General features: G+C 35.8%; 1 non-coding gene across 1 annotated transcript; it reads left to right on the forward strand.

The window, feature by feature from the left end:
• Window positions 1–2,920: 2,920 nt before the first annotated feature.
• On the forward strand, window positions 2,921–3,027 carry LOC141709262 (small nucleolar RNA R71). Its single transcript, XR_012569848.1, has one exon. It is a non-coding gene; the product is annotated as a small nucleolar RNA R71 (small nucleolar RNA).
• The last annotated feature ends 10,879 nt before the right edge of the window (window positions 3,028–13,906 follow it).

Consider the following 13,906-nt stretch of genomic DNA (forward strand, 5'->3'; position numbering starts at 1 on the left):
TTTTAATTCAAAAATAAATCTAAATTATTTAATTAATTAATTTTAGTTGATAATTAATTATTTGATTAGTTAATTAATTTAAATATTAATTGATTAATTAATGTAATTAGTTATTAATTAATTTTAATTGATTATTTAATTAGATTTAATTATTTATTTTTGATTTAAAAATTCTGAAAAGTAGTTCCGAGCTGTAAAATATTATTTTAAATTATTTTCAAAGCTCGTTAATTATTATTAAATTATTTTAAAGTCATATTTGGGTGTTCGAACCCTACTATTTAATTATAAAATAATTCGGAGACCCGTTTTAATTCTAAAAAATATTCAAAAATTCATATTAAATAGACCATTCGTCCGTTTAATACAAAATAAACGCGTCTAGACTCAGAATAATATTTTGCTTTCATTAAAAATAATTTCGAGATATAAAATCTTTCGTTTCAAAAGGTCGCTTAATTTTGTAAACGTTTCTAAGTCGCGTAATTATCGTAAAATTGTATTTCGACTCAATTTCAATTTTGAACATACCGAGTCGAATGTTTTGATGAACTGAGTTATATGTTATATGAAATATGTGGTACGTGCCTTATGTGTGGATGTGTTATGTGAACTATGAGTCCACGTGTATAATAAACTTTATATGATTGAAGATGATCCTTATCAGTTATTAATAGGTGGGTAGACGATAAGGATAAACGTATGGACTAGACAAATATATATTGTCAGTTAATTGAATGGTATCTTTTATGATAGATACATATAGTTCGAGGCATTCAAATCCAGACAGAGATTGTAAAAGTAAATCCTGATCATGTGTAGTAATGAAAGAGTGGATTCAAAATAGAGATAAACCTGAGATAGTGAATGACAAGAAAGGTCAAGTGGCCTGTCAATGGAAATACAGATACATCAGGACTGAGTGATATGGCAGATAGTTAAAGATCAGAGGTTTATCAATTGAGGCAAGTATTCCTAAACATTCTTCTAAAATACTACAAATATTTCTTCATTCCTATTCTAAGTTCAGAATAGTGAAATATTTTAATATTTCACTGCAAATTACTCTTAATTATGCAAGTACTTCTTTGATCTTGTTCCTCGATTATCGATTGATCAGTTAAGCAAATACCTATTGTTCCGGATTATTTACGAACCCTGAATCAGGATGTTTTGAAATCAAAGTGATTTGACATCAAAATACTCTACTGATTGGATGGTTACGATGAGGGCCCGAAATGAGCTGGACCCTAAGGGCCAGAAATGGCTGGACCCTTAATTATCAGGCATAGTGCCTGGGTACCTTATATGTTGGTGGGTCTATACAGTTGGGTATAGATCTGCGCTATATCCTGACTGATCAGGAGGTTATAGTGCATATGTTGGTTCTAGTGTCCAGTCTAATTTATTGTTGATCACCATTAATGATATTCCTTCTTGGAAAGTTTATGATTGCAAAAACAAACGAAGATTTGATTCAAGAAATGAATCAGTAAAACGTTCACTGTTCTTTTACGGAAAAATGTGATTTATGATTAAAGGCCAATGAGGGCCGATGTTTTATTCGCTCAACTATTTAAATAAATAAAGATGTTTTGAAATCATTTAAAAATTGTTTCCAGAAGTTTCTTTGATCTAATAACTGGAAACCAATTATTATACTTGCTGGGCATTTTTGGCTCACTCTTGCTTTGTGAAATCCTATTTCCTTCACTATCAAATGACGGCAAAAGTGAATAGCTTTCAATAGACGGCAAAAGTGAAGAGATTCCAGCTGAAGGAATTTGGAGGTGTTAGAGTGATCAATACGAAGAATTTAGTAAAGAGGTAATGAAATTGTATTTAGATACTGTAAATTTAGAAGGTTAGATTCTTGTTTCATACCATAACCTGTAAGCGATCCGAAATAATGAGGGGTTATCTGTATATTTGTTTTAATATACAGGTTTATATTGTTTAAAGTTGTTTAGTGACACCCAATCCTGACCCCGGATTTGAGGATGTTACAACTTTCTTCTTCTGTTCTACCTCGGCATCCTTCTGCACCACTTTTTCAGCTACAATCTCAATTTCAGGAATTGGAAAAGTTGCAGATGCACCTGCATTCTGAACAGAGTCTTCAGAATATTCATCTTGCTGAATTTGGGGGCTCATGACTTTCCCAGACCTCAATGTGACTGCTCCTTATCTTCCCTCTTGCCTGGATTAGCTTCGGTATCACTAGGAAGAGTTCCTGGTTGACGGTTCAGCAAGGCATTGGAAATTTTCCCTATTTGATTCTCTAGAGTCTTAATAGAAACTACTTGGCTTTTGTACATAAGCCTCAACTCCTCCAATTCATACTTTTCATTGGTCACTTGACCGGCATTTCCATGCGGTTGTTGTTGAAGTTGGAGTTGTTGTCTTGGTGCATACTGTTGTTAAAAACTAGGAGGGTTGAATTGCTTTGCTCCAAACTGTTGATAAGGCATTGTTGCTCCAGCTGAAGTTAGGATGATTACGGTTATTAGGATGGTAAGTGGCAGGAACTGGTTGTTGCAACCTCTGAAAGTTGCTCACATACTGAGCTGACTCACTAGATATAGCACACTGCTCTATCTCATGCGCACCAACACAAAGCTCACAGATACTAATGATCTGATTAACTCCGTAATTAGCCAAAGAATCCACTTTCATCGTTAACGCCTTTAGCTGAGCAGCTATAGCCGTAGCTGTATCCACCTCCAGAATTCCTGCTACCTTGCCTTGAGGTAGTCTCTGAGTTGGATTCTGATATTCATTAGCAGCCATCAATTCAATTAGCTCATAAGCTTCATCATAGCTCTTAGCCCATAAGGTTCCACCTGATGTTGCATCGAGCATATGTCTCGACGGTGCTCCCAACCCATTATAAAAGCAATTGATAATCTTCCAATCAGGCATTCCATGATGAGGACACTTCCTAAGCATCTCCTTGTACAGCTTCCAAGCTTCATATAAGGATTCTCCCAATTGTTGCGCAAATTGAGTAAGAGTAGTCCTGATTGTAGCTGCCTTCGCCATAGGAAAAAATTTAGTAAGAAACTTCTGAGCAAGTTCCTCCCAAGTGGTGATAGAACCTGGTGGTAGAAAATGTAACCAACACTTAGCTTTATCCCTCAGAGAGAATGGAAAAAGCATCATCTTTACAGCATCTTCAGAAACATTGTTGAACTTGAAAGTGTCGCATATCTCGATGAAATTTCTAATGTGCATGTTGGGATCTTCCGTTGGAGAACCCCCAAACTGGACTGAATTTTGCACCATCTGAATCGTGCTAGACTTGATTTCAAAGGTATTAGCCGCGATGTCTGGTCTAACAATGCTAGACTGAATGTCACTGATCTTTGATTGAGAATAATCCATCAAAGCCTTCATATTTGCTACTTGTTCTCCCATTGCAATATCTGAATCAGTAAACTTTAACGACCACTGATGTCAAGCACATAAACTAAATTTAACACTGGCTTCCCCGGCAGCGGCGCCAAAAACTTGTTCGTACTAAAACACACGCAAAAATACACGCAAGAGCGCGTGATCACAAGTAGTATAAGATTTAAGTCGAGTTCGTTCCCACAGAGACTCGGATTTGGTTAAGTTCAAATTATGCACTTATGCAACAATGTATGGTTATCGTTCAATGCTAAGACAAGTAACAAATTGAGTTTTTTATTTAACTAAGAGATTATACTAATTAACAATAACTAAGAGAATTAAGATTGAATTACTTATATGCGAATAAACATGTGAAAGGCATATGACATAGCCTATTTGTTTAATCGAGGATTTAACTCAACTCAAATAAGAATGTAACAAGTAAATAGTGATTCTATCGTCAAAGAGATCTCTCAAAGTAACATATGTCAAAGGATTAAGAAACATTGTTCATCTACAGACTTGAGGAATTACTTCACTGGAAGAAGTTCAAGATATTGATCAAGCCTCAGTGATATAAATCAAGATTGTGGATTTAATCAAGTGACAGAGATCTTGTCAGGGTATCAAATAATTACAGGGATTTAATCTGAAGAAAATCAAGTTATTAAATTCAAGACATGAAGAAACGTCACAAAAGTTAGTCATTCATGAACCAGACAGTACATCGAGTGTCAACATTGAAGTGGTGGAATTGATTCATAATTTTCAGTGATTTTCAGAAGACTGTCAGAAGAGTGGTTGTTGTTCAAGAATAGTATTAATTCTCTATTAATTAATTAAGTCATATAATTTAATTAAGAAAATAAATTATATCTGCAATGATTAATTTATTGATTAATTGAATTAATTTGTTAATTAATTCTGAATTAATATTATGTATTTTCAGAATTGATTTTGAATTAATATTCAATATTAATTCAGCAAGACAAACATTTGAACTGGTATGACAATTCAATTATCATACCGAAAGTCTTTCCAGTTCTTTTAGATTGTCTTGCCGCAAGTCATTCCATCTCAAAGGATTGTCTTGCCGATAGTCTTGCCAGTTCATTCAATAGTCTCACTGATTGTCTTGCTAGATCAACGGATTGTCTTGCCAGTACAACTCAATTCTATTGACTGATTACTAAAGAAACCAGAAGCAGACCATTCAAGACAACAATATTGAATATTCAACAACTCAAGAACACAGAAATAAAAAAAAACAGAGAACTTATTATCTTCAACTGCAATATTACAGGACATTAATTTCTAGTATTTATTGTCAAATCTAAACCACTAGAAATCCTTCTCTTATTCTTCTGTAACTATATAGCGGATCAAAATCCCTAGAACTTAATCTCAAATTGCCTTTAGCATTTGATCTTTTTATTTCAAAAATAGAAAAAGTTCATGTCGAATTTATTCTAGATTTGGAATAATTTATTGAGATTAATCCCTTGTAAACGATACCGTTGTTGTAACACCTTTCGATTAAACGGTATAGTTTGATTCCGCATTATAGTAGTTTTATTTAAATTGAATTTTGTTTCACTTTTTTTATTCTGTATTATATTCGATTAAACGGTATACTTTGTATTCAACCCCCCTTCTACAAATATATTGAGACCTAACAATTGGTATCAGAGCCTTCTGATTAACGAACAAATCAAGATCCTAGACTGTTGTGATTCTTCCACTCCTTGAATTTTTATTTACTCAAAAATTCATAATGACTACACAAAAAGTTGGAACCGTTAAAATTCCACTGTTCGATAAAGAAAATTATATTATGTGGAAGAAGAAGATGCTCCTGTTTTTATAAGTTGAAAATCCCAAATATATGGACGTGTTAAAGAAGGGTCCAAAATTCCGATGGTTATTGAACCAGAGGTTATAGAAGATGATGTTGTAATTACCAAAGCTAGAACCTATGTAAAAGATCCTGAAGATTTTTCTCCTGCTGAAAAAGAAGAAGCCTCCTTGGATGCCAGCCTTCAATTAATTTTAGTTGATTCCCTTGATCCCTTGATGAACAGACATGTGATGAACTGTAAAAATTCCAAACACATCTGGGAAACTATTGAGGTGATTAATGAAGGCACATAGGAAGTTCGGGAGAACAAGTTAGAGATCCTAACCTCTGAGTATGAACATTTTAAATCCAATCCAGGAGAAGGAATTACTGAAGTGTTTGAGAGGTATAATGCATTGATCAACAACCTGAACATAAATGGAAAATATTATTCAGTCAGGGAGGTCAACAAAAAGTTCCTTTTAACACTGCCAACTCATCTTGAACATAGAATCACTACCATAAGAGAAGCGAGAGATCTGAATGAGATTTCTTTGGAAAGGCTCTATGGTGTGTTAAAAACCTATGAGTTGGAGCAGATTCAGTAGAAGGGAGTCTACGGGAAAGGTAGAGTGGTCAGCACATCTACTGCTCTAGTAGCTGAAGAACAACAACCACAACAACAACAATCTCAACAGTCAGAGAGAATGGTACAGTCTTCCAAGGCTGAGGAAAATATGATAGTAGCAGAATTTGATCCTCCTACTACAAATCAATCAGGAGATGAGTTTTACTCCTTGGAAGAACTGGAGCAATTGGAAGATGAGTCAATGGCACTGATTGTCAAGAGATTCTCCAATGTCAGATTCAAGAGGAATCCCAAGTTCAAGTACAAGTCCAACTACAACAGATTCCAGAATGGTGGATCTTCATCCTCTAACACCAGCAGTGGTGGATACAAAATAGGGATGGTTGATCGGAGCACCATTCGATGCTTTAACTGCAATGAATTGGGATACTTTGCCACAGAATGCAGGAAGCCAAAGCAAGTAAGGAAGAACTCTTATGATTCTAATCAGAAGAATTAATCTGAAAGGGCTTACCTGGAAAAGGGAAGAAGTTGGGATGATACTAACAGTGAAGATGAGGAAGTTAGGAATCTTGCTCTTATGGCTATTGATGGAAAAACTTCATCGTCAAGAAAAGAGGTAAAATTTACTGATGTTGGATTAGTTTATCATCTAGGAGGCTCCTTAGATTGTGCTCGTCGTGATAATAAAATGTTAACTCAACAAATCAAAGACCTTGAGAAAGAGGTCAATGAATTAAGACTTGTGCACATTAATCAAGACAAATTAAAAGAACAAGTATCTTTTCTAGAGAATAGAGTTGACTGTTATAGACAACTCGAAACTATTCTCAAAGACAAGATCACCGGTCTTGAGACTAAGGTTAAAGCTTACTTTAATTCTTGCTCTAAGGCTAAAGAGTTTTACAATAAGCAAGCTATTAATCAAACATCTGGAGTAGGTTATGATTATAATGTTGTTATTGGAGAATTATGCATAAACTCCCCTCCTCATGTTTGTGCTAAAGGTAGGGAAGTACCACATGTGCTTAAGGGTGTTGATAAACCCCTCTATAAAGAATCAATTGCTGAACCATTTGATGAGACCTCCTTTATTATTCAAGAAGAAATATGTGCTGAAGATCTTGCTAATGAGAAGGTCGTTTCCAAGTCAAGTGTGTTGAAAGTTTCAGTCAAAGTTGTGAAAGCAACTAAGACTAACTCAGACACACCTGAGTTGAATAACAAAAATGCCATGCCTACCATGCATAATGTGCCTGTTGCTAATTCCTCTCATAAAGTATGTGGTGTTCCTAATTGCATGTCTTGTGCTTTTAATTTGATGTATGCTTATTTTAATGGTAAGCATGTTTCTAGTGATAAGACTACTCCTCGTCAGCATGTGAATAATAGGAAGCATAATAGATCTAAGACTGCTAGTCCTCCTAAAGCTAGAAAGGAGACATTTGTGCCTAAGCCTAAACAGAAATTTGTCAAGGCTGCCTAAGCCTAAATAGAAATTTGTCAAGGCTGTTTACAAGATCAAATGTCCAGTCGTTGAGAAAGTTGAGAACATAAAAGTTAAGAATGTTGTTTTTCCTGATAAAGGCCAATTCTACAAGTATGCCGGACCTAACCAAGCTTGGGTTCCTAAGAAGGTCAAATCCATTTGTATTGCAGGGCATTAAACAGGTGGAACCGGTAGTGTGGATTCTTGACAGCGGATCGTCAAGACATATGACCGGAGATAGAGCCCTACTATCAAATGTGGTTGAGAAAGCTGGCCCAGTGGTTACCTTTGGAGATAACATCAAAGGTTTAACTGAGGGATATGGCTGTTTGCAAGCTGGAAATATTATCATTAAAAATGTGTATATTGTGCAAGGACTTGAACACAATCTGCTTAGTATCAGTCAGTTCTGTGATAAGGGCTACTATGTTTATTCGACAAGATAAAGTGTCAGATCCTGCACAAAAAAGTGAAAAACCCCTGATGGGAATACGAAAGGAAATCTGTTCGTAGCTGACATGAACTCTAGAAGCAGTCCTGGTCAATTGTTTCTATGCAAAGGCATCATCAAATGAGAGCTGGCTATGGCACAAGAGACTTTCCCATCTCAATTTCAAAGCAATGAATTCTCTTGTTAAGAGAGAATTGGTCAGAGGTCTGCCTCAACTGGAATTCTACCCAGAAGGACTGTGTGAGGCATGCCAGAAAGGAAAGTCAAAGAAAGCAAGTCACAAAGGCACTGACACATCCTCCATAACTGGTATTCTTCAATTATTGCACATGGATTTGTTTGGACCAGTTAATGTTCTTTCGATGTCAAAGAAGTGTTACTGTCTTGTGAAAGTTGATGACTATTCCAAGTATACGTGGGTTTTATCCCTTCACTCTTAGGATGAAACACCACAAGTTTTGATTGATCATATCAAGTTAATTGAGTTAGATTCTAATGTCCCTGTTAGAGCAATAAGGTCAGATAATGGAACAGAATTCAAGAATTCACTTCTCAATGGATTTTGTACAGACAAAGGGATTACCATACAATATTCAGCTCCTAGAACCCCTCAGCAGAATAGAGTGGTAGAAAGGAAGAATTGTACATTGATTGAAGCTGCAAGAACTATGTTAAGTGAATTAGGTATTCCAATGTACTTTAGGGCTGAAGCTATCAATATTACATGTTATACTCAGAATCGAACTCTAATCAACAAGGACCTCATGAAGACTCCTTATGAGATTATGAATGAACAGAAACCTTCTATCAAATACTTTCATGTATTTGGTGCCAGATGCTTCGTGCTCAAGGATGGAGATGATCATCGTGGTAAATTCGAGGTAAAGGCATATGAGGGTATTTTTGTTGGTTATGGAAGAAGATCATACAGGGTGTATATCATTGATCAACACAAAATAACTGAAAGTGTCAATGTTACATTTGATGACAATAAACTCCCTAGTATCCAAACTGAAGATCCTTCTGAGAAACTGAAGTTTGATGATATGTCAGATTCAGAATCAGAAAATGATCAAGAACCTGAGGTTGTTGCTGGTGAAGAACCTATTAATCATGATGATACTCAAGGTAATGGTGATGGAAACATTGGCAACAATGGAGATACCACTGCTACTGACGATGAATCATCAAGTCAACCTGGCAACAACTCAGGGGGAGATGCTGAAGGATCAACTAGTAGGACACAACATCCCAATGTATTTTAAGGCGAATCATCAAGATCAAATCTTCCAAGACAGACTGTCTAGAATAATGCTCATCCTTTTGAGTTGATTATTGGTGATCCAGATGTTGGAGTCAGAAATAGACGTGCTACTCAAAATGAATGTCTGTTCTCAGGATTTCTTTCTGAGATGGAACCTAAGAAGATTGAGGAAGCACTGACTGATCCAGATTGGGTGATTGCTATGTAAGATGAACTCAATCAGTTTGAACATCAACAAGTCTGGAAACTGGTACCTAGACCTACACACAAGAAAGCTGTTGGTACTCGGTGGGTATTCAGGAATAAACTAGATGAAGATGGTGTGGTTACAAGAAACAAAGCAAGACTGGTAGTTAAAGGGTATTCTCAAGCTGAAGGCATTGATTATGATCAAACCTATGCTCCAGTGGCTAGACTAGAGGCCATCAGGATATTTCTGGCATTCGCAGCACTCTCGAACTTTAAAGTTTATCAAATGGATGTCAAGAGTGCATTTCTAAATGGAAAGCTGGATGAAGAAGTGTATGTAGAGCAACCTCCTGGTTTTGAAGATCCAGATCATTTGGACTATGTCTACTTTCTTTTCAAAGCTATTTATGGTCTCAAACAGTCTCCGAGAAAATGGTATGACACTCTTTCTGAATTTCTTATTGAAAATGGTTTTATTAGGGGTGTCATAGACAAAACTCTCTTTTCTAAAAAGCATAAGAATGATACTTTATTAGTCCAAGTCTATGTGGATGATATAATATTTGGGTCTACTATTGATAGTCTCTGTAAGAGATTTGCTAAGTTAATGCACAACAAATTTGAAATGAGCATGATGGGAGAGCTGAAGTTCTTTCTTGGATTACAAGTAAATCAAAGGTTAGATGGAATATTTATTTGTCAATCCAAGTATCTCAAGAAACTCCTCAAAAAGTACAATCTAGAGGATTCTACATCAGCAAGGACTCCGTCATCTACAGCTGTCAAGCTTGGACCATGTGAAAACTCCATTAAGGTAGATGTCACAAGCTACAGAGGTATGATTGGTTCGTTACTCTATCTTATTGCAAGTATACCAGATATTATGTATGCTACATGCTTATGTGCAAGGTACCAAGCGGATTCTAGAGATATTCATCTCGTTGCTGTTAAACGAATCTTGAGATATCTTAAGGGAACACCAAATCTAGGTATTTGGTACCCTAAAGAATCTGGTTTTAACCTTGTTGGATATACATATTCAGATTACGCATGAAGTGTTGTTGATAGGAAAAGCACCTTAGGGAGTTGTCAATTCCTTGGTAGCAGGCTAGTCTCATGGTACAACAAGAAACAACAAATAGTTTCCAACTCAACGGCCGAGGCTGAATATATTGCTGCTGGAAGCTGTTGTGCTCAGATCTTGTGGATTAGGAACCAGCTACGGGACTATGGATCTGTATTGAACAAAATCCCTATTTTATGTGACAATACAAGTGCAATAGCCATCACCAACAATCCTGTGCAGCACACAAGGACCAAGCACATTGACATCATGTATCATTTTATTAGGGAACACGTCATGAATGGTACTGTTGAACTATTTTTTGTTCCAACAGAAGAACAAATAGCATATATTTTAACTAAACCACTTGATGAATCCACATTTACCAGATTAGTTGGTAAATTGGGTATGTTGAATAGCTTTTATGATTAAACTAGTTAAAATCTGAGATCTGTTCTTGAATGAATTTACAAATGAATTTTTCATGAATGAAAAATTCATTTGCAAATTTATTTTATCATGTTTACCATATTTCTTGCTTATTCCTATGTAATTTTTTATTATCTTATCTTCTTTATTTATTCAACTTGTCAATTTTAAATATCTCAGAATATCTTATTTTCTCTAAAAATATTTTTCTATGAATTTTATTTGATAAAATTCAAAAGAAATCTACTTTTGGACTAAAATAGAATTATTTCTGAATATTTTATTTATGTAAATATATTCTGCATTTTTTCCATATTTTTATTACTCTTTATTTGTCTATTCTGTAATTATTATTATTATTTAGGTATTCTGTATTTGTTAATATTTTCTGTATTCTCTTTTCTATTTTTTAAGTTTATATATATATATATATAACTGCAATGAGAATTGGCAAGACTATTGCAATTGTCTTGCTGAAAGTCATTCCAGTTTAAATGTGTTTAATTTAAATTTTCAGTATAGTTTTATATTGGCAAGACAATCGGCATGACTATCAATTGTCTTTCCAGTTATAAAACTTATATCATATATATTTCTTTTTATTTTGTACTAGAATGAAAATCGGTATGACTATCGATTGTCTTTCTAGCTTATTCGGTTTAAATTCTTTTTATTTTGTACTGGTATGACAATCGGTATGACTATCGGATTGTCATACCAGCTATTTTAGTTTCTTTTAAAACTCAACCATTTGCCTGGTATGACAATCGGTATGACAATCCCGGATTGTCATACCAGTTGTATTACTTAGGCTAGTGTTTGTCTGTTATTTTTATTTATTATTCACATCTCAGTTTTCAATTCTTGGTAGTCTCTCGTTTTCTTCCGAACAAGCTCTCAACCGCCATTGTTATTTCTTCCTTGCTCGAGTCTTTACTCAGCATCACTAAAACTTCACTCCTGTTACATATACATACGTGTGTATACATACAGAAGTGCTGCCCATTTTTTTCTCCTTATTATTTTTTTTCAAGATCTGTCAATTGCAATTGGGTGTTTCTTTTTCACTTTGTTTTTATGTTCTAAAACCCAATTTTTTTTTCTTAATCGGGTATTGTGTTGTGTGTTAGCTTAATCAGCACCTTCAAGTGGTTTGTGGGACTATAAATCAGTAAGACACAATTTTTTAAATTTTTTGGATTTAATTGAATTAATTCGGATTATTTTTTACTTCGAATTTTCTTAATTTCATTCTTAAAATTCTGAAAGTGCGTATTTTATTGAACCTTTTTAATGGCTCTCAATTTCCAAATTATCTCGCATAATCATGTTGGTTATTTTAATCCAGAAAAGTGTGATGTGGAAAAATTTAAGCCGTGGATTAGATTTTTAAATGACCATTCGATTGTTAGCTCTGCTATTAAATCAAATGTGCTATTAAATGTCGATCTACTTAGACTGATTTGCACAACCTCTACTGTGGCCGCTGATTCTAAATCTTTTTCATTCACCGTGGCAAACACGCAGTATGTAGTTGATGAAACAGTCATCAATCGAGCGTTAAATTTTCCAATGGACAATTTTTGTAATTTACCCTCTGACAATGAGATTTCAAACTTTTTCCATGCCATTCACTATCAGGGGGTGATTAATTTAACCAATCTGTCTAAATCCAATTTGGTTTCTGAATGGGATATTTTCTTCGATACACTTTCCAAAGTGTTTGCCAACTACACTTAATCCAATTTTCACAACATCACTTCCACTCTGCAGTATATTGGTCTTGCAGTTGTTTTCAATCAAAGGATCAATTTTGGCAAACTACTTTTACCCATTCTTCTGAGACATCTCACTGCAGCTTTGCGTGATCATTCTACGAATCGTAGGGTTTCGTGCTACTACGCTCATTTTCTTATGTTTATAGCAGAACATCTTCTCTCACCTGAGCATAAGGCTCTTTTTTCTAACTCATCAGTAGCTGAATCCCCTCCGGTAAGCAAAAAGATCTACACACGCCAAGACACTACCTTCAAATTCATGCAAGTTCTAGTACTTGTATCTGCTTTCATGGCCACTTTCATTCCTTTACCAATTTTCAATCTTCCCGGTCATGAACAGCAAGCTCAACCTCCAGTGGTTCAAGCCACCTAGGCACAAACATCTGATGCTCTTCCACTGCAGGTAATAATTCTCCACTCTCAAACTATTCCTACTTATGTTGAAAGACCCCCAGTGGTTGATAGGGCTGACCATGAAGTTGTAGAACCGCAGCTTCAATCCCAGGTCATAGAGCCAAACACAGAGTCACAACCTGTCTCAAACTCTCCCCCACTGTCAAAAATGTTACCGAGAAGGTTAGTAGGAAGTAGTGTGTTTTTGGATGTGAATGAACCCTCAGCTCTGCCTCCTCCCAAGAAAAGAAGAACATTTACTGAAGCATCTGAAAGCCCGTCCTTGTCCTCCCAACAGGATATGGACTTTGAAATGGCCAATGAACAGTTACTAGAGACATTCTCTCAACAGGATGAATCTATTGAAATTCGCCATAGGGCCATGGCATCTTGTACTGAGTCAAGTACACTTCCATTACTCACAATGGAAGCATACATACCAATAGATGATACTCAGGACACAGAAAGAGGAGGGCACATTGAGTTGGTTACAGTGCCTGCCATAGTTACGGCAGAAGAGCAGTCACATGCTTCAGAGGGAAAATCTGACTCTCAGCCACCTCTAATAGAGTCATTTTCTCCCCTCCCAGATCCAACACCTCTGGCTCCCTCACGGGATTCTCCACTCGCAGATTTATCTGGAGAAAGTGGAGGGCAACTCGGTCAATCTATCCCTGAAGCAATTTAGACATCTATTTCACATGAAATCATAGATTTGACTGAGGATCGGGACTCGCGAATTCCCATTGCACCACCACTGACCTCTCTTGAAGAGGCTATGGTGATTTCAATTGCAGGTATAGAAGACCAGCAATAGGATGGCTCCTCACGAGTAATTATATTGAGAGAAACACAAGCACGTGAGATGAGTGAACCAAACATGAGAGATATTTCGGTGAGCGCACACACAGACACAAACACTGCAAACCTGTTAGCTCAGATTGCTACTCTGAAGGAACAACTTGCTAAAAGTCAGGCTGAGGCTCAAACATTCAAAGCACAAGTGGTTGAACGGACTTCTTCTTCCACCA

The sequence above is a fragment of the Apium graveolens genome, chromosome 2, assembly GCF_009905375.1.
Source record: "Apium graveolens cultivar Ventura chromosome 2, ASM990537v1, whole genome shotgun sequence".
In the NCBI taxonomy this organism is placed as follows: Eukaryota; Viridiplantae; Streptophyta; class Magnoliopsida; order Apiales; family Apiaceae; genus Apium; species Apium graveolens.